Below are 21,111 nucleotides of genomic sequence, written 5' to 3' on the forward strand. Positions count from 1 at the left end.
CTCTTTCTTAACTGGAGTCAATGAGTCTTTTTTATTCTTTGTATTTCCTGGATCTCTCGGACATTTCCACTTTTCCCCTTTTTAATTCAACACTCACCTAAATTAATCCCAATCTCTACTGCGTTATTCTACCAGGCAGGAGATAGAGAGTGACGTCAAGAATGAGACCCTAAAACTCCAAATCTCCTGAGAGTTTGTGAGAAGTTTAATGCTCTATATGCACCTACAGTAAATGGTAAGAACGCCCCACATGCTCCCAGAAGTTAAAAGAGAGCTGAAATGGTGAAGTAAGAACCTATTTGGACACATAAATATTCCAATTAAGCTGTGAAAGAGGTGCACAGGGGACAATTCAAGGCCCCTAGAGTCATAAAGTAGCATGACTGAGGAGGCTGCTTACAGAACAAGGGTACCCTGCCTCTCGCACCCACCTACACTCCACCTCCCAGCCCTCAGTCTTCTTCCTGTGTCTTCTAAAACCCAGTGCCTCCGATCTGGCCAGATGTTAGTGATTTGCTATTCCCAGAAGTCACAGGCTCAAAAGTGCATCTGGGAGGGTTCTGGTCTTATGACCTTGTGGAATAAAATGCTCACAATCCAATTTAGCCTTTCCAGTGACATGAGCTACAGCTAGCTTCCTCCAATTTACCTAATGGAAAGCACACGTCACCACAGCAAGCAATATTTTTTTTCCAAGACAACAGAATATAGACTCAAATGAGAAATGTATATTCTTTCTATTGACTTCCTAAGGTCCTCTCACCTTTTGACTTCACCTTCTCTTGTAATAAGTGCTATCAAATTTATTAGAAATAAAACGGTTCTAGCTGAGCATCTAAGAGGAGTGGGACCAAAGTGATTGGGGGTAGATAGGATGCCATTTCTCTTCATTAGGATTATTTCCTCGTTCTAGATTCCAATGAGTAAAATTACTGAGTTAAAATAGAAGAGCACTGTTAAGGACTTTGATACACACTGCTTCCAGGAAAGTTATACGAGGGTCTAGGCATTGAATTCAAGTTTCCTATACCCTCACTGTTGTCTTGAACTATTTTTCATGCTATAGTCTTTTAGCAATGTCTTTTTCTAAAGCTAGTGGCTATACTAAATTCTGAAACCACATCACCAGCTCCCATTCTTGGAACTTAACCCCTAACTTTCATATGCAGAACTTGTCTCACTCAGTCTTGGAACTAGGAGTAGTTGAAAATTGAGTTTAGACTAAATCTTTATTCAAATGTGAAGCTCCCACTCCAGGATTATACAAGCCTCATTACACACCCGATATACTATCACACCCTTGACATAAATTAGCCACATTAACTGGCAGCATTTTGTTAGTGAAGGAAATAAAGGAAAGGGCATCTTCTCTCAATGAGAAAAAGTATTCCTAGGGAATCTCAGGTTGCCTCCTACAGATAATTTGTTTAAATGTTCTTATCAGAATGTTCCTGCATTACCTCTAGTCTCTTGGTGGGTAGCAGACTAAGGAAGACAATCAGGAAAAAAATATATTGAGATTTCCATTATATTCCCCTCTCCCCCCCAATTTAGCCTATGTAATTAAGTAGGCTTATTTGACCTCAACTAACAGAAAACCCAACTAAAAAAAAGATTTATGATGTCATACAACAAGAAGTCCAGACTCAGAACAGTCACAGGTCAGTCACTAGAATGGTCCAACAATGTCTTCAAGAATGCTCTTTCTTCTTGTACTCTGCCATTCTCAATGTGTTGGCAGCATTTCTGCCATACTAGCTCTCCACAGTTACAACTGTGACCATATATTACTGCCATAGACTCAGAAAGTCAGTTTCATACATGTTAATTTTAAGACGTCTATTAGATATCCAAGTGGAGATGTTGAGAAGGCATTTGTGTTTATGTCTCTGGAGTTTGGGAGACAGATCTGGTTTGGGTATACAAATTTATGAGTTACTGGCATATAGGTGGTATTTAAAGCCATGAGACTGGATGTAAAATTATCAGTACAACTAGGAGGAAGCAGAATGCATTTATCTAGAGAGGAAATGAGTTTGAGCAGTCAACATCTACTTAGTGGCTGCCCTTCATTAATCTAGGGGTTAGACATAAGGATAGCACTTAGTCTTGTGGAACAGTGAATGCAAAGGGGAGTATGTAGGGTTTCTGAGATGTTGGCAATAATTTTGTTTCTTGATCTGGTGCTGGTTACATAAGTGTGTTTAGCTTGTGAAAAGTCATCAAGTTGTACACTTAAGAGAGTGAATGTAGATAGAGGAAAGTATCAAAGATAGATCCCTAAGGCACTCCAATGTTACAAAGGTTAGAGAAAAGTGGCAGAACCAGCAAAGGAGTAAACAGAGAGATGGGAAGAAAACCACAAGAGTGGAGTAGCCTGCAATCCAAGTATAGAATGGATACCAAGGAGGAGGGAATTTTCAACTGACCCAGTGCTGCTGATGGGAAAAGAAAGAGGACTGAGAATCAAATGTTGGATTTAGCAACGTGGAGGTCATTGTTGTCTTTGATGAGCACAGGTTTAGTTTAATGATAGGGTGAATATCCTGGTTGGAGTGGTTTGAGAGGGAATGGGTAGAGAGGAATTCGGTACTATGTGTTTAGAAAATTTTCCAATTATGCTACAAAGGGAAGCAAAGAAAATATAATTAAAAGAAGATTTTAAAAGGGGGGGGGAGAATACGTGTGTGAATGGAAATGATCCCTAAGATAGTGAACATTTAACGATATGGAGACCAACTGGGGTGAAGTCCTTGACTAGAGGAAAATAATTGGGAATTTCTATACAAAGAGATATTTCTTTCTAGAGGAGCACAGATAATCCATCTCTGTTATTGGGTGGGAAGGCAGATGCTGGCAGGTGGGTAGATGATAGATGTAGTGGTAAGAGTCCCTGGAAACTCCTCTCTGTTGTGTCAAGTTGGGATCAAAGTCATGAGGTAAGGGTGAGGATAGAAAGGGTGGAATCGGAGGTAGGAGGAAAGGGGAAAGGATGTGAAATCGCTGTATAGGAAAGTACGTACATGGACTAGAAAATATAGCTTGATTGGCAGCAACAATAAGGGCACATTTGAAGTTCATGGCCATAAAATGGGGATAATACTAAAAATCCTATATCAGGTTGTTGTGAAGCTTAAATGAGTCAATTTATGTAACGTAATCAGAAGCATGCTTGCCATTTTGTAATACTGTGGGAGTCTTAACCACTATTATTAGCCATAGAAAGGGATAGATTTGTTAGTTCAGCAGCACTTGAGCAGTGAGATTCCAGTTGTTATATTACTTATATCAGATGGAAGTCTAATAGTAAATATAATTAATAGTGAATACAATGAGTAGCAGTAAAACTGGAAGGAGGCAGAACACATTTATTTTAAGATGAGATGACTTTTAGCCATCAATATCTACTTAATGGCTGCCCTTAGTTAATCAAGGTGTTAGAGATCAGGATAACACTTAGTCTTGTGGGATAGCGAGCGGAAACAGGAGGATGTGGGGCTTCTGACATGCTGGTAATAATTGTGTTTCTTGATCTAGTGCTGGTGTGTTTAGTTTCTAAATAGTCATCAAGCTGTGCACTTAAGATATGTGCACTTTTCTGTATGTATATTATACTTTAATTAAAAGTTTGAAACACATAAAATTGAATTTGAAAGTTTTTAAAGGAGCATAGAAACAAGGGATGAATGTCTGCTGTCAGTAGCTTTCCTTAGAGAATGATAAACTTTATCCGTATTACTTTTTCCTTTTTTGAACTCAGGCTATCTCAAGTGCGTTTCTTCAGCCTGGAGGATCACTCATTGATTCCCGGGCCCCTTCTGCTAGAAGGCAGCCTCCTCAACAACAGAGCTTTGGGGCCCCAAACTCTCTTCCTCCCTTCCCCCCATCCTAGCCATCTTCAAAATTATACGGATCTATTCTCTGCAGAAAGTTAAGTAATCTTCAAATCGTCCACCTGTAGTGTGCCATCAAGATCAAACCTCAACATGTAGCCAGTTCTGCTAAGAGTCTTGAGTTCTTTGAGAGAAGATACCCTGAACATCTAAATCGCTAGAGAGTTTCTTGTCTAACAAGTCACTGCAAAACAGAAACAGGGTCTAATGTTGCACACATTGTAGTCTCAACTCGCCCACCCAATCCTCTGCGCCCGTGGAGAGGAAGTGTCATCTCTCTTGTGCCTGGGATGTGACATGGAGATGCTGGTGGCCAGATCATCAGCAAACACAGTCTCAGGGCTCAGTCTGAAACATTCTGTAGTCATCCCAGACACAATGGACTGTGGTTAAAGCTGTGCTTCAGAAGTTTGGTGATTTATCCCCCCCTCCCTACTGCCGCCTACTACCAACTCAATTCCCTAGATGGTTTCATGAGAAAATAGAAACCAACTTAGAGTCCACTTCCTCCCACAAAACTTCAGGAGAACAGACAACCAGCCCATGAAGCAGAGGAGACAGAGCAATGAGACGCTTGCAGCTGAGTAGAGATCAGACCCTTGGCATCGAGCCCTAAACCTCTCCAGATGGCTCAAATCTAATCCAAACTCAGACAACTGAAGTAGCATCTTCTCTAGACAGGCTCGGATTTATCCAACCTCATCCAATACAGTAAATAATCATTGTGAAGCCAAAGATATGGAAACTCGATTCGATATGTTCTTTATGCACCTTGTATGACTATTTTTCCTCTGACCCTTCTTCTTGGGTGGAATAGATGACTTCACTTGACTTTAAACACAATGACTAAGAATCAAAGACTGTGCTTGCTTAGAAATGAAATTTGGATTCAGTAGCCGTGTTCTGCCTCTATGTGAATTGTGTCTCCAGATCTCCTGGTACTGTCAAGGAAACAGAGGGAGATCTGGAGACTTGGTGCTTCTGGAAAGTCCATTTAATTTCATGGCAGAGTGAGAACTTTATCCATTTAACCCACAAATATTCATTGAGCACCTAGTCTGGGCCATGAACTATCCTATGTACTGAGAATGTCATGAACGAGAAAACCAAGTTCCCTTTCTCAGAGAGTTAACATTCTAGAGAGAGGGAGAGAGACAATAAACAAGTAAACAGATACATTTTTAAAGATAATTTCAGATATTGATAAAAGCCATGAATAAAAATGGAACCGTGTGCTAAGAGAAAGAGTGGTTAGGTGTGAGTGAGCTTCTGTGGTGGGGAGGTAGCAAGAGACCTCTCTGGAGGACATCACATTTAAGCTCGGCCTTGAATAACAGGAAGGGGCATCCAAGCAAAGATCTGGGGAGGGAGTTCCAGGGGAAGGAACAGCAAGTGTAAAGGCGTGAAGAAGGTCAGTGTGGCTGGAGTGATGGAGAGAGGGATTTAAGATGAGGCCACGGAGGTATGCAAGAGCTAGATCGTTTAAGACTGTGGACTGATAAGAAATAAAATTCACCTGCCTGATGTGGACAGATCATTTCAAACATATTAGGAAGCTCCAAAGGGAAAGAAAATACAGTTTGAATGTAAGGGATGGCATAGAGCAGAGTGGTTAGGGGCTCAGGTTCTGGAAACAGAACCTTCTTGGGCTATTTTCCAGCTCTACTATTACTATGCTGTGTGGTTTAAGCAAGTGGCTTAACCTCTCTGGGCCTCATTTGTAAGTCCCCCACCCCCATTTTTGAACTTCCTTCATTTTTCAATTGAAGATAACAATAGTTTCTATGTCAGAGAAATTATTTTATTTTAAGGATTAAATAAGTTTATATGTGTAAGGAGTTTAGAATAATGCCTGACATGCGACAGTGCTTGCATTTTAATTGTTTCATTGTTGTTGTTGTTATTGTTGCTATTATTCTTGTAGACTTACTGTTCATGAAAAAAAGGACTTCCAATGGGTTCTTCACTATGTTATGTTTTAAGTTTAAAAACAATTAGTAGAATAACATTGTCATAGACTGCATCATCTGTCCTTAATTCTTCCTCACTTTCTTCTCCTGCCATGGCTTCTGGATGAGTCTGCTAGGATGGCTTAAATAACAGAAATTTTTTGTCTCACATTTCTGGAGGCTAGAATTCTGAGCTCAAGGTGTTGGCAGGGTTAGTTCCTCCTGAGAGCTGTGAGAGATGGATCTGTTCCAGGGCTCTATCCTTGGCTTGTAAATGGCCATGTTCTCCCTGTGTCTTCACACCATCATCTCTCTGTGTCTGTGTGTCCAACTTCCCCCTCTTTATAAGGACACCAGTCATTTTAGAGTCTTAATGACATTATTTTAACTTGATAGCCCTGTAAAGACCTTATTTCCAAATAAGGTCACATTATGAGGCACTGGGGGTTAGGACCCCAATATATGGATTTTAGTGGACACAATTTAACAGCCTCACTGGGTGGAATACACTTTCCTCATCCCACTTATTTTAGCCTTGGTCACATGACTTGCTTTGGCAAATGGAATGTGGTCAGAAATGACATATTCCAGTTCCAAGACAATGCCTTAAGAGACATCATAGGTTTTTACTTGTCCCTCTTGATCTTGTGACCTCTACAATGACCGGGCCACCACTCTTGTCTGTTGTAAGAGTCTCAGAATGAAGCGATATGAAGCAGACTTGAACCTAACCTTAAGTCTTGAGTGCAGCCCAGCCAAGCTGCTCCACATTTTGCCTACAATCACCCTGCAAACCGATAGGCTAGAAATAAATATTTATTGTTATAAGTCGTTATAAGTTTTGGGGTTATTTGTCATGTAGCATTATCACAGTAAAAACTGACTAATACAAGCATTAAAAATATTTTAAATGTTTTTACTAAGAATGTAATCATCGACTTTTTTTTTTTACATCTCCATTTTTTTTCCAACCTTGATCCTGATATCTACATACTTTTCTAGTCTTGTTTAATTGTGTGCCATTATCATTTCAGGCTCTGATTTTTTTTCTATTTAGTACCATGTCAGATAATTTTCATGCTGCTACATAGTTGTCATAACAATCAATTTTTTTGTCTATGTAACACCTCATTCATCTGCTCCTCTGTGAACTTAGGCCATCTCAGCCACAGTTTACTTAATCCTGAGCATTTCTAATGCTTCCAGATTGTTGCTGTTATAAACACTGTCATTGTGCATTGGACATAAAAGGGTGGTGGGAAAGCCAGGCTGCCTGCAGGCCTGACTGCTGACTAGCAGAAGGCCCCCAGGATGAGCCAGTCTTGGTGATCTTGGTGACCCACCAGTGGGTCAGTGAGGGGGTTCTACCTGGCTGAATTTTAGGATTGTGTCAGGGCTCCAGAATTAACTAGAGGCAGAGAGACAGACAATAATGTAAACAAAACCTGTGCATTCCCAGCAGGCTGAACCTCCCCAGACCAAGGACTGGATGGCTTCTACCCATAACCAGGGCTTCCATTTTCCCGATGCTGTTGTCCTTGAGGGATTAAATTTGTCCACATATTGGCAAATTTAGAATCAGGACAAGAGGAAAATGAGCACTCTTGAGGGCTATTTCACCCAGTCAGGGAGAGAGCTCTGAAGAATGACCATGCAGCATGGTGCTTGAGACCAGGTCTCTGTCCTCAGGCCTGTGCCAGACACTTGCTGAATCCCTTACTCTGTGGTACCTTGGTGTCTCTATGTTTTCTCCAGAGGAATCAGAAGGCCTCGGCTGATGGAGAAGGAGGAAATTCCCCTTACAAATAGCTTTGGCGTAGCTAAGGAAATGTGACTACTTGGAATTTACATTTGAGCTAATCTCAATTAATACATTTGAAGAAGTGTTATAACAGTATTTAGAATTGGAAGGCCTGGGTTTGAGTTTTCATCTCTTATCAGCTATCTGTCTCTTATCAGACCTTTTCCTGCAGGTCTTGGAAGACAATAGCTGAAAAACGTAACCCCTTTGAGTCTCAATTTCCCCATCTGCAAAATAGGGATAATATGTCACCTACCCTGCAGAGGCAGGCTCTCCAAGGTCATTAGGCTGAAGGTGAACATGTTTTGGAATCTAACAATGTTATAAAACTGTTAGTTGTTGTCCGTATTCAGGAGGACTGCCTGGGGCTCTTATCTCTTCCACAGAATTCTCCGGGCTCACCTCACTTCCGGCAAAGTTAGCCACGTTAGAATGTGCCAATGTCTGTTACACTTGAAAGAGGTCCAAGAAGGTACCTCAGAGGGCAGGAAAGTACTAATACAGGATATATAGGTGCCTGACTTCTACACATGTCTCCACTGCTCAGTGACCTGAAATTCCATTCTTTGCCTTCCTTCTTCAAGTGGAGGCTAGAAGGGCTTTAATTTGGGGGCCCAGGGTGGTGCTGGTGAAGTATAGGGATTCTGGGGGAATGTCAAGGTGTGAAAACGTGAGGTGAACCATGATAAGAATGGCTCACAATACTCAAGATAATTGTGCCTTTCATTTCTCTAAGTCCTCTTGTTACTTAAAAAAAAAAAAAGTACAAGGTAATCTTCAGTATTTTTATACTAAATGGCATCTACATAAATTTTTCCTGCAGTTTGTCTACCTGCTCTAGGTGTATTGAAAGTGGAAGATGCAGGTGACCATTAGCAACTGGGGTATGTGTATGTGTGAGCACACACACATGTATGGGAAGATAAAGAGAATGAGAGAGAGAGAGAGAGAGAGAGAGAGAGAGAGAGAGAGAGAGAGAGAGAAGAAAAAGGTGGATAAAAGGCGAAGAGGAAGAAGAAACATTAACTAAATGTTCACAATGATAAATAAGACAGAACAGAAGGGGAAAAGGAAAGAAGGATAAAGAGGATGAAGAAGAAAGAAAAATGGGGCAAGATGGAACAAGAGAGAAGAGGAGGAAGAAAGAAGAGCCGGTGTTAGAAATGCAGACACACCTTCCAGCATGAGGTAGCCCCTCGAGCTGGATTCAGGAAATGAAGCAGACCTCTGAGGAATCACCCTGTGGTGTTAGTTCTGAATTTTGCAGGTTCAGAAATCCTATTTTGTTAGAATACCTGCAGATGATGACAGGCTAGGAAACTAGTTCATACTATAACCAAATTCAAAGGACGTTGAAATAAACTCGAGAATACCACTCGTTATCAAACACCTTTCCGGTATTTGCAAATCAGTGCCCGTGCTCCCAAGCCCCCAATTCCTGGACTCACATGGCATAACTAGTATCAGATCAGAGTCCTGGTAAGTCCAGTACAACATTTTGACGATCTGGTGGAAGATTCCTAGACTGAACTTTTTTCTGGCCAAAATGAGCGTTTCTGCCTGTGCCCCTCCATGAGGTAGGCATTATCATTATGTCCGTTTTTCAGAGAAGTGAATTGAGGTTTATAGACACTAATGGACATGCCCAAGATCACACAGAGAGTGAGGATGCAAACCAGGCTGACCCACAGCAGGGCTTAAGGACATAACAGATGTGAGAACAATGAGGACCAGACTTGTTGCAGGGTAGACATTCAACACAACTGCCAGCTGGCTCTGCTATTAGATGCCACTACCATGCCCAGGGAAATGGACTATTCCTGCCACTGCTCCCAAATCAGTTCTCTGCTATCTTTGCTCTTTGCTTCTCTTGGGTTGGCCATGGATGCATCTTATCAACCAAGCCTAAGCCATCTATTGGAACTTCCAAGATGTTTTGGGAATTGTTACACAGTGGGCAGGAAAATTTGTAACCACTGACCTGTCCTGTTGCTTACAGCATGTTCAGGCAGAGCTGTGATTCCGTTGAAACACAACCATGTAGCCAAACCAGCTGTTAAAATATTGAAATACTTCCTACCAGTTGGCAAGTCCTCACTATCCCCTAGGTGTCCACCACCACGCAGGAAACCCCAATTCTCCCCTAAGACACCCTGAAACACTCTCTTGGTTCAGCAACTGTGACAGTTAATTTTATGTATCAGTTTGACTGGGCCACAGGGTGCCCAGATATTTGGTTGAACATTATTCAGGTTGTGTCTACAAGGGTGTTTCTGGATGGGATTCACATTTAAATGGGTAAACTGAGTAAAGCAGATTGTTCTCTCCAATGTAGGTGGGCCTCATCCAATCTGTTGAAGACCTGAATATAACCAAGAAAAAGAAAGGGAGAATTCATGCTCCCTGGCTGACTACTTTAAGCTGAGACATCCATCTTCTCCTGCCTATGGACTCGGACTCAGGCTGGAAACTTACACCATCAGCTCTCCTGAGTCTCCATCTTGCTGACTGCATATCTTGGGACTTCTCAGCCTCTATAATCACATGGGCCAATTCCTTATTTTTTATATATATGTGTGTGTGAGTGTGTATATACACATATATATATATATATATACACACACACATATATACATATCATATTATATCATATATATAGCATATCATATATTATATATATGAAGAGAGAGAGAGATCTTATTTGTTCTCTCTATATAATATAGCCTCTATCTCTATCTACAGCTAGAGAGGTGGGGAGATAGAAAGTAGAGAGATAAAGAGATAGAGAGATATCTTATTGGTTCTGTTTCTCTGGAGCACGCAGACTAATACAGCAACTAAATGGTTGGTGCCTGGCACAGCAGGGAGCCTTTGGGACTTTCCTCAGCCAGCGTGGCAGAGAGTCTTTGTGACTAGTTAGTGCTGGATCCCTCAGTAATTAAACACGTGGGCTCCCCTGTGGTGTGGGGCGCCACCAGGCCACAGCAGCCCTGGAGGGCACAGAGTGGACTAGGGGAGGAGGCACCATTCTGCCCTTCTGCAGCATCAGCGCAGGTCCATCCATCCTGCTCCAAGATGAGGATGTTTTTCCTGCCAGCCTAACCTCAGTGCCTGCTTGTCAGGCCTGAGCCAAATGCTTCAATAAGTCATTGCCATCTGTGAATGAAATCTGAGGGGGGAAATGGGACCCTGGAGAGAGGGTGGGGTGTGGTTGTTACTATGAAAGGCATATTCCATAGGTGTTTGGCTTGCTATAGGTTTGTGTTCAACATCCAGTTCCAGTGCCTATAAATCCCTGTGCCAAAAGCCCACATGAAAGGAAAACTAAACTTTTCTTCATTCTTCCTGGACCCATCACACACAGGCTTATATGGAAAGGAATGGCATGGTCTTTTCCACTCTGCATATATTTTCCAGTATAATCAGATGTAAGAGAAAAAGGTATTTAGTCAAATAAGGAAGTCAATTTGTCACAGAAACTTCTGTGGGAGGGGAAAGGACTCAGACAAATCTTAGGAAAGCAAACAAATTCCTACTTTGTAGGTTGTCACAGTTCCAATGTTCCTTCCCCTGAAGCCCACCTGAAAATATAAAGTGGTCATAGTTTTTCCAGGACCCCTGCCCACACTCCATCACCCAAGAGTGGGCCACTGGTCAGGAGGGTCCAGGAATCAGGACTTGACTGATATGAGGTCTCCAACCCGGCTACTCATAACCGACTGCAGTCTGTGTTCAGCAGTGAAACAATCTCTACATTGGGACTTTTTAAAAATCATCAGTTTGTGTCTGTTAACATGGGTTTAGCTGCAGTCTTAAGGCCTCTGATTCTAATCGTTCTGTGTAAGAGATGTGTGAAAAGAGTGAATGTGTGTGTCTGTGTAAGTGCTGGGATAAAAGAGAGAGGAAGGATGGGAGAATATAGAAAACAGAATTCAAGCAGCATTTGAGGCAGATGAAAGGAGAGGAGACTAAAAAATTTTCTTTCTTGACTTAACTGAGGCAATGGATCCGAGCTGAGCTTTGAGCTCTAGAAGAAAGAGGGCTGTGTATAGGAACCACATATTGGAGCGCGATGTTCCTCAGGGAAATATAGCAACCCACTTGGGGTGTGGGGCGGAGTCTCAGAGGATCCTGAGTTGGCCACTGTCTGTGCCCTTTCATATATAGGTTAGATAAAATGACCAGTGATTTGTACCTGGCTTTCCCTGACAAACTGGTAAAAGCCAGCATTGCACGTTAGCTTTTAAATGTTTCACCTTTACAGCCACCTTGATTTCACCTTGATTTTATGGCTGATTTAGTAGCTATTTCACCTGGTTTAAGTTGGTTCCTTCGAGCAATGAGCAATTAACCTCTTTTAGAATGTTCTAGAAAATGAATATCATATAGGGCCATTAAGCATTCAGCTCAAATCCATAGCCTGTTGTCTACATGCTCCCTAGAGACAAATAAGAATCTCCAACAGTTGATAATGGCATCTGTGTGAACAACTTAGGTAAAATTCATTGATTCATCCAATACCCTTTTATGAAGTTTTTCCCAGGTACAAGGTTTCATTACTGTCTTTAAAGAATTAATTGTACTTGGTGTTATCATTATTAAGGGTGAAGAGGGAAGATGGAATGAGCCTGAAGACCTCAGACCTTGCCCTGGATCAGCAGAGATTTAAACTCTTGGCACCTCAGTTTCCTCCCCCAGAAAGAGAAATGGAATTAGCTACCTTGTAGAGGGATGTTGTGAGGATGAAAAGGATAATCCAGACGAAAGATGTAAGGTGCTAAAGACTAGTAAGAGATTATTAAAACTAGTTTCCCTCCTTTTATATCCTCTCTCCTCTTCTACACATAAACTCAAAGTACGCAAATTCAAGATTTGCTGTTAAAATGATCAGTGATCCAACCTGGAAGTATTTGATCTTATTCCAGCTCGCTCTTTACATTTTCATCCCCAAACGAAACTATCACTAGACCAAGGGCTCAGACTAAATGAGTCACCCATTTAGCAGGCTTTGACTCTAGTGTTTTGACATGTGTGTGTGTGTGTGTGTGTTTGTGTGTGTGCGTGTGTGTGTACACGCTCCCACATGCATGTGTACTCCTGAATGCCAGGCATAATCACTCACTGGGATTACTCTAATGAATCACATTTTAAAACTTGATGGACTCTGCAAATGTCCCTCCAAGACACTCAATCAAGGATCCTGCCTACTGCGCTGCTCTCTGTATAATCTTTCCTGTAGATACTCAATAAAGAGCTGTGGGAGGAGACTCTGAGGGCATTAAGTAAGGCCCGAGGGCTCCTTCTGGGCCCACATTTGGATTCTTGTATATTTACTGCACTTGGGGTTTCTATGACTTTACCTAGTTTCTTTTCCATACATGATCTTTATGTTAGTTGGCTGTGGCTCATAGTCCCACACAAAGCTGCCTGCCTTAGCATACCAGCTGCTCTGTGAAACTTCCAACATAGATCCTTTGATTGAAGGATAGAACTTCTAAAAGGAAAGGATCCATGCCCCAAGATAAAGGTACCAATTCTGGAGGCAATAGGGAAGAATCATAAATCATGAAAATTTGCCTGGGCTCCTGAATATAAAATGCCTTAAGAGCTTTCTCTTCTTCCTGTTAGGGAAAAATGTTTTGGAAAAACAAACTTGAGCGGGAAGAGGGTAATGGATGGGCATAGCGCTATGACTAGTCAATCAGACCAGATCATTCCCATCACCTTATTCTCTGGAACCCCAACACCACTTCTGGTTAGCAATGTGGCCTGAAGATACAAGCTAACACCTTTGGTAGGTGTTGAGAGAGTCGTGTCCTGAGTGAAGCAACTTCAACACAGAGTTGCCAAACCAACACTCCCTGCTCATTCTTTACGCTCATGGTGTGAGCCTCCAAGGGGCATAGGCCAAGGAACCAGTCATTTGGTGAAATCCATAAAAAGGGCACAGTTGAGCGATTTCAGGAAAACTATAACCCAAGATGCATTCAAGATATGATGTTTTCTACCAGCCCTTGCAATCAAAAGATTATAAATGGAAATCATTTAAGAAAATACATTAACTATTACTGGCAGAGCTATTAGCACTCTTTCCCCCGCACCTCCAAGATTTGTTTCCATTTTACAGACCATCAGATATTAGTCTCCAAGATCAGCTATCACCCTCAGACTACTCTCTCTATTTGCTCTGGGCATGTACCAACCCACTCAATCTTCTATGCCAATGTTCAAATCCTTCCATTGGGCCCCTCGGAGTTCACATTCGGCCATCACCAAAAGATTCTAGAGCCTTGCCATCTTCCCTGAGCCTTCTCTTCAGCCTCTTGCCCTAACTCTGGAACTTGGGTCTGCCCTGAAGACACCACCTCTCCTTCAGCCCACCAAGCAGAGGCTGTTTGGTATCTCACACTTGTCTTCCTTGCTTCTCATTACAACTTCCAAACCATCTTTCATCCTTCTATCTGCAAAAACCCAAGCTCCTTTGTATTTCATGCTTCCAAACTAGACCACCCCAAACCTTCTCTTGTCCTGCCATCAAACAACTCCTAAGTGATCACCCCTTAATCACGAAAGTTTATAGCAGCTGGCTCCCTATCTTCCTCTCCACCTTGAAGACTTTCTAGTCGTCTTCTACTAGCTCTTTGAGTCTCTACAGGAAAGGGAGTACAGAGATGAGTACAGTTGTACAACCCTTCTTGGCAATTTCAACTTCAACACATACGGGGGTGACTTATCCAATACTGGGCATCACTACTCTTTGACTTCTCCATTTGTCTTTTCCTTCAATGCCACTTTCTCCCATAGTCATTCCCCTGACCTTGTCACCACTGATAAAAGCACTACCTCAGAAACTTTCCTGCTCACTTACTCACTCACTCACAGACAGCCCATTCCAACCCACCATGCCTGCTTCTGCATGGAGACTTGCAGTCCAGAAGCCACTGTTTCCTTGTCTGTTACCCCCCTCAGGTCCCTACCTTCCTCTCCCCAAATTACATTCTGCAATCCATCATTACACTTACTGCCTGGCAACCTCTCCCCCTCCCTTACCCCTGTCCCTACCTATGTGCTCACCTGATTCAACCCCAACTCAGGTTAAATCCACCCATCTCCCTACTCCATATCTCCACCGGAGTAGCAGACCCCTGCTGGTGCAAAACACACAACTATGCTAACAGGTCTGCCTCACATTCAGTTCCTGTAGAACACAAGACAGTGGGCCTTCCCTGGGCAGCCCATTGCACTGCCAAGGTACGCTCCGGCACTCTTGAATGTAACCATCTGTCCTCAAACCGCCCGCATCCCCAACTCTCACTTTACACCCAGATGAGTATCTTGTCTGATATTTTACTGAGAAAATACAAGCAATCAGAAACTCTCCCATTTTCCAAGTCTCCCAATTTACCTGTTCCCAAACCTTTGCTTTCTCTCCTGCTAAAGCAAATAAAGTGCCCTTTTTCCTGTCTAGAACCACTCACCTTCTAACCTTCTGAAGGTTGTCACTGCTATAGTTATTCCTTCTAAGTCCGAGGACAACCTCAAAGCCATACACTTACATCTAAGTATTTCCCAGAAAAACCTCCCTGATCTTAGCACACCCTCTTTTTGGGTCAGGCCGGGACCAGAGTGGAGCAAGAGAGGCACCTAGGGCAGCTGTGCATCGTCCTTAGATGTTAAGCCCTAAGTGTCTCTCCTGCCTCGTTCCAATGCTGGCTCTGTTTCTGTTTTCTTCCAAGCCATTCCCTGGTCTCTTTTCACATCTTTTCCCCTAATTATGACAAACTCCCATCTCCTTTAGAAAACATCCATCACAATTATAATTAAATAATTATGTAGTTGGTTGTTTAATGGCCACCTCCCCTACTAGAATATAATCTCCCCGAGGGCAGGGAACCAATCTACCATATGCACTGTTATAACACTCTCCGTTCCTCAGTTTTTCTATCTGTAGAGTGGGGCTAATAATGTACCCAATACATGTTACATTTTATGATTAATAGTGTCCCTAGTATCTAGCAATTTCCCAGCACATTGGAGGTACTTCATTAAAAATTGTTGAATGAATAAGTAAAAGAATAATTCCAGGGCTGATGTATAGATGAAAATTCAACAGGGTTGAGTACTTTTCTGAATGTACTAAAATATGAAAAAGTGACAGTTAAATGACCTGAGGATACAAGTCTTCCCCTTTTTTGGTGGTTGGCGAAATGCGTTCTGTATCTTCCTCTCCCATATTTGTGGGTACCTTCATTCTGGTGTCTCGGGTGCCTATTATCAAGTCAGGTCCAACTCACCCTTTCCTTCCCAGCCCATGGAGGGCCATGTTGTGAAATCTTTGGCAAAACAAAATCATTAGTGCCGCTTTCCACTGCCACCCTGGGAAAGGTTTACTAAAACCCTTCAGGGAAATAGAAAGGCCCTAAGCCGTTCTGGTGGTGCAGCAACAGAGTGGTTACTAAGAAAACAACCCCACCCCCTCTCTGCCCTTCCAGACCTTCCCACTCCTCCCAGGGTCAACACCACTTTCTTGAGTAGCCCTTGCAACTCTGTCCCCCCACCCCACCCCGCCCAGTCTCCGTCCTCTCCTTGGAGAGGGAGAAGGAGAAACTGAGTGCTCACAGGTCAGTGAGACCCAAGGAGACACTGCAGGAAGTCGCCAAGCTTCCTGTCCCTCATAGCGATGACTCTCAGGGCCAGTCCTTCCCTGACCTTCCTTCTCCATTTTCCTCCTCCTCAAACCATTTGCAAGCACCGCTGCCTGAAAATGCTAAGATGCAGGCTTTGGTGTAGCTCCGCAGGGTTGTCACCGATTCCTGGGCCTTTGGCAGGAAGGGAAGAAGAGCTACAACTTGTCCATAATACCAAGAATCAAGTGGCGCTTGGAGGCAACTCCCTAGCCTCTGGCTGTGGTTTCCCTCTCAGTCTGGCAGCCTGGATTGCAGGGCTGGAAGGAGCGGCATCAGCGCTGCTGGCAGATCCCGTGGCTGCATCAGCAAGAGCTGATTTATTGCTTCCCTTCGTCCACTGTTTCTCTTCCGACCTCCCTCCCTCCTTCCCTTCATATAGGCATTGCAGCTCTCTTCTGGTTTCCCTTGGGGTCAAGCTGCCTAATATTTTGCTTTACTCCAAAGTTTCTATGGTCTTCCCTGTTCCCCTCTCTTGAAGGATGACCCAAACAGAAATGATTGCTGATCCGTGAGTGGGAAAAGCGGCCTGTGTTGCCCAGCTTTACCAAAACTGTCCTATCGTCTGTCTCGCTCTACCTGTCAGTCTTTGCTTCCAGGTCACCTTGCTTCAAACCATCAGTCTTGGCAGATGCCTCCTTTCCTGAGCTCCCCCAAGGAAGATCTGTGACTTTGTTATGACAGGAAGTTCTTTTAACAAAACAAGTTCCAAATAGAAAGCTCTTTCAATATTTGTTTTAAAATAGGAATTAATAGAAAAACATAGACTCCTTCCAAACCAGCCTTTCCTCTTTATTATTCAGAAGGGTCACTCCTGATCAAAAGGAACAGGATCTTTTCATTGGGAGCTATTCCTGAATGACTTGATTTTGAGTCACAGAAATATCTTTTTTTTTTTTTTTTCTTGTCAGAAATTCAATGTTGGCTTTAACTGGACATTGAAAACTCACATTAACAGTGGTGGCTCCTTATCTTTCTGTCTTTTATAAGGGGCCCCTGCTAATACACTGGGACAGAAAAAAAAAATCCATTATTGTTCCAAGCACCTGGCTGAGTTGAAAACATCCCCGTTGAGTGTTTCACTCTGTGATGGAGTAACTACAACAAAGAAGTGAGGCACAGCAGTATGTGTAGGGCCTTGCCCCCTTCTTAGCTGTGTTAGCTCATACAAGTTACTGGTCCTCTCCGAGTCTCAGTGTCATCTTTACAATGGGGATAATACTGCCTTCCTTGCACGCTTATTGTTAGGAATTACATTGAGATAACTTATGTGAAGCACCTCACATGGTATCTGACACATAGTAAGCAATCAGTGAACGGGAGTTACAGGAAAAGATTCAGGAAAGGTAGCCTGTATACAGATTCAATCTGGGGGTGTAGAGGAAGGTTGGGGGAGGGACTGCTTGCTACTTAGGGTACTCCTTACTGCATAATTGTCCATTAGGTCCATCCTGCTCAGGCCCCATATTTTTAATTCCCAAAGAGGTTCACTTAACTAGGGACTTTATTAGAACAAGCACAAGTTTGATGAGGGCTGTCTGAACCCATAAGATGGAATGGAAACTATACGTACTCATAGTTTATTGCAGTAACTAAAAATTGAGTTAACTAAAAATTGTGGTTAACTAAAAATGGGTAGTGAGGTGGCCCACCAGGGATATTTTGTCCCTCCTCTTCAGTAAAAGGAACTGTCAAGTCACCGTTGGGCAAATCTTCAGGGCCACTCCTTGCTATGAGGATGGAAGCCAGGGACACCCCTGCCATGGGGAAAAACACCTTTTATTTGACTAGGGAAACTGCTGTTCTTGTGGCATGCAAAGGGCTGAGGAAGATTTGCACAATTTATATAAGAATCCCAGGTGTCTCCTGGGAGAAAAAGGATTGATTGTACCTCACCACCAACAACCATGGCCAACATAAGCACCAACCATCATCACCATCAATACTCCCACTTCTACCACCACCATCATGGCACCAGCTATGATCGCCACCACCTCCACCTCTACAACCATTGTCATACCGCCTACTACCCCTACCATCATCGCCACCATCACCGCTCCACCTTCACCACTATTAGAACCACCTACTGCCATCACCACCATCATGCCTTCCACCACTCCCACTTCCACAACCACCATCGCCATTTCCATCACACAGTTCATCACCATCACGTCACTCTCACTATCAGTATTACCACTATCATCAACAATACCCCCCACCACTGCCAGCACTGCCACCTTTATTCTCAAGATCAACATCATCACTAACAACAGCACCACCATCACCACATCCATTACACAACCCATCACCACTACTGTTTCTGTTTCCCTACACACACTCCTTCACTAGCACTTCATCCCACAAAATTCAGGTCTTTAAGTTTGGAAAAGGGGATCTTGGCCTAGGCCCATTTGTCCAAAACCCTGAAATAAAGATGAGAGAGAGAGAGAGAGAGAGAGAGAGAGAGAGAATGAAATATGGACTGGCTTTCATCCTAAAGAGTAGAGTTGAAGAGAAATGGTAGTTTTGTCTTTTTGAGACCATGGGTCTTAGGATCTATTTACACCCTTGTAATGAACAGTACATGTGTGGGGAAAAACAACCGGCCTTGGGTTGCTCAGAGCCTTTAAGGCGTGGCAAGCCCTTTTGACAGAGAAAAAGGAATGTTGTTCCTTCTTAAAGTACAGCTGGGTCCACCAATCTTAAGCCAACCAGCTCATTAGGCAAATAGACTCCAAAAACAGTTCCAACTCCACCCTCTTAGGACAGTCTGTCACCAAAGGCAATGGCAGGATGAGATAATCCAGTAGGCAATGGCCCCAGTGAGGGCGAGCCTTGTACCGTGTTTCCCCGAATACAAGACCTAGCTGGACAATCAGCTCTAATATGTCTTTTGGAGCAAAAATTAATATAAGACCCGGTCTTATTTTTCTATACTATAAGACCGGGTATAATATGATATGACATGACATGACATGACATAACATAACATAACATAACATAACATAACATAACATAACATAATATAATATACCGGGTCTTACATTAATTTTTGCTCCAAAAGATGCATTAGAGCTGATTGTCCGGCTAGGTCTTATTTTCGGGGAAACATGATAGGTGGTTAGACACAAAGTCTTGGTTTTCTGATATTCCCAGTAAGTGGACGAGGCCCAAGTGTTTATTTTTAGGGCCTAAGGAGACATGTTAATCCAAATAATAAAAAGAGAGACAGAAAGAGAGAGTCAGGAAAAGAAAAATACAAATCAGAAGCAATTTAGATACCATGCAATTCTGGTATGAATTTCCAACCTCCACTAACTGAGAATCAAATGAATGCTAGTTGGAGGGTGAGGAAGGATGTTTGTGTCCTGGTCCAATCTTTGTTCTTCTTTTATCACCAGGTTCTGCCATCCTCACGTATCCCCCTTTGTGTATCATGCCTCCCACATTCCCAGCTTTTAGGTCCTAGGAAGGGCGCTTTCTTGGATAAAAGTTCCCTGTATATTTTGGCTTTTTTGCTGACATTGCGCAGGATTCCCACTCCCTCCCATTTCAATTGCTCATGGTTCTGACCTAAAGGTACAGAGCTTTATCAGCTGTATTCGTAGCTTTAATTCCACCTTTGCTACTGGGACGTTAAGGGAGTTGGCCCTCCTTTCTTAAGTGGGCTGTGAAATGCCTGCTGTGGTTTACTGGAAATGACTTTGTACTGCCTGAGCTGCTCAGCAGTCTGCCTCTCTCTGCCGTGGGTAGTCTGTCTGCCTTGCGGGAGTACAAGGAGCTTTTAAAGCCTGCCCTGTTTATTGCGTGGCACGAGTGTACACAGCCTGCAAAGGCCTCTCCTGAGTTATCATCAGCTCTGGCAGTTTAGTTGGTGCACTGTTAGTGCCACCCCTTCCTTCTCTCCCTCCCCACCCCAGCTACAGCTGTCTGTGGTTTTTATTTTTGTGTTTTGTTATTTAACTATTTCATGGCCACTTCTGTGCAAACTCCTTGAGCAGTTCTCCAAACCACACACTACACAGCTCAGTTGGGAACCAGGAATTCAGCCTGGAACCCTGAATTCAACCCAAAACACCACCAGCACAGCTGCCACTGTGAGCACAAATAGTGACACAGAAGGTTCCAGGTAGACCTGTGTCCCTACGACCTCCAGCTGCCTGCAGCAGGTATGTTAGATTAAAGCTTGAAGAAGTTTTAGTTTAGAAAACACTCAGTCCCTAATATGAAAACCATCAACTTCAGAGGCCTTGTTTAAAACATATAAAGTATACATACTGAAAGAGAATCAAATTATGAACACTGTAGTTTTGGATTGATTATTGTTTTCTTGTTTGTTTTTAGTATTCTTAGCCTTAGCAAGATTCTCTGTTGTGTTTATGCAAAGTTTATGTGCAATATGTATATGAGTACTATGATTTCAAAATGTTTATTTTGCAACAAAAAGCCTTAAGGATCATTTGAAGAAAAACACAAAAAAGCGCAAGAGAAATAATGCAGCAATAATGAGATCCTAAACAGCCCATGCAGTAAAATTAAGGAAAACAAGTTTTAATGTGTCCCATTCTAGTTCCAGTTAAGTCTTCCTCAGAGAACTGAGATAATGTGTGTGTGTGTGTGTGTGTGTGTATCTCAATGTGTGAGAGGTTGTAAATGTGTATATGAGTGTAAGCCATGTGAGTGTAAGCATAAGTGTAGGTGTGAATGGGTGTGAGTGTGAATGTGAATCGATGAGTGTGTGTGAACGTAAATGTAATGATGTGAATGTAAATGTGGGTGTGTAA

Source organism: Rhinolophus sinicus, linkage group LG10 (genome assembly GCF_036562045.2).
Source record: "Rhinolophus sinicus isolate RSC01 linkage group LG10, ASM3656204v1, whole genome shotgun sequence".
Taxonomy (NCBI): Eukaryota; Metazoa; Chordata; class Mammalia; order Chiroptera; family Rhinolophidae; genus Rhinolophus; species Rhinolophus sinicus.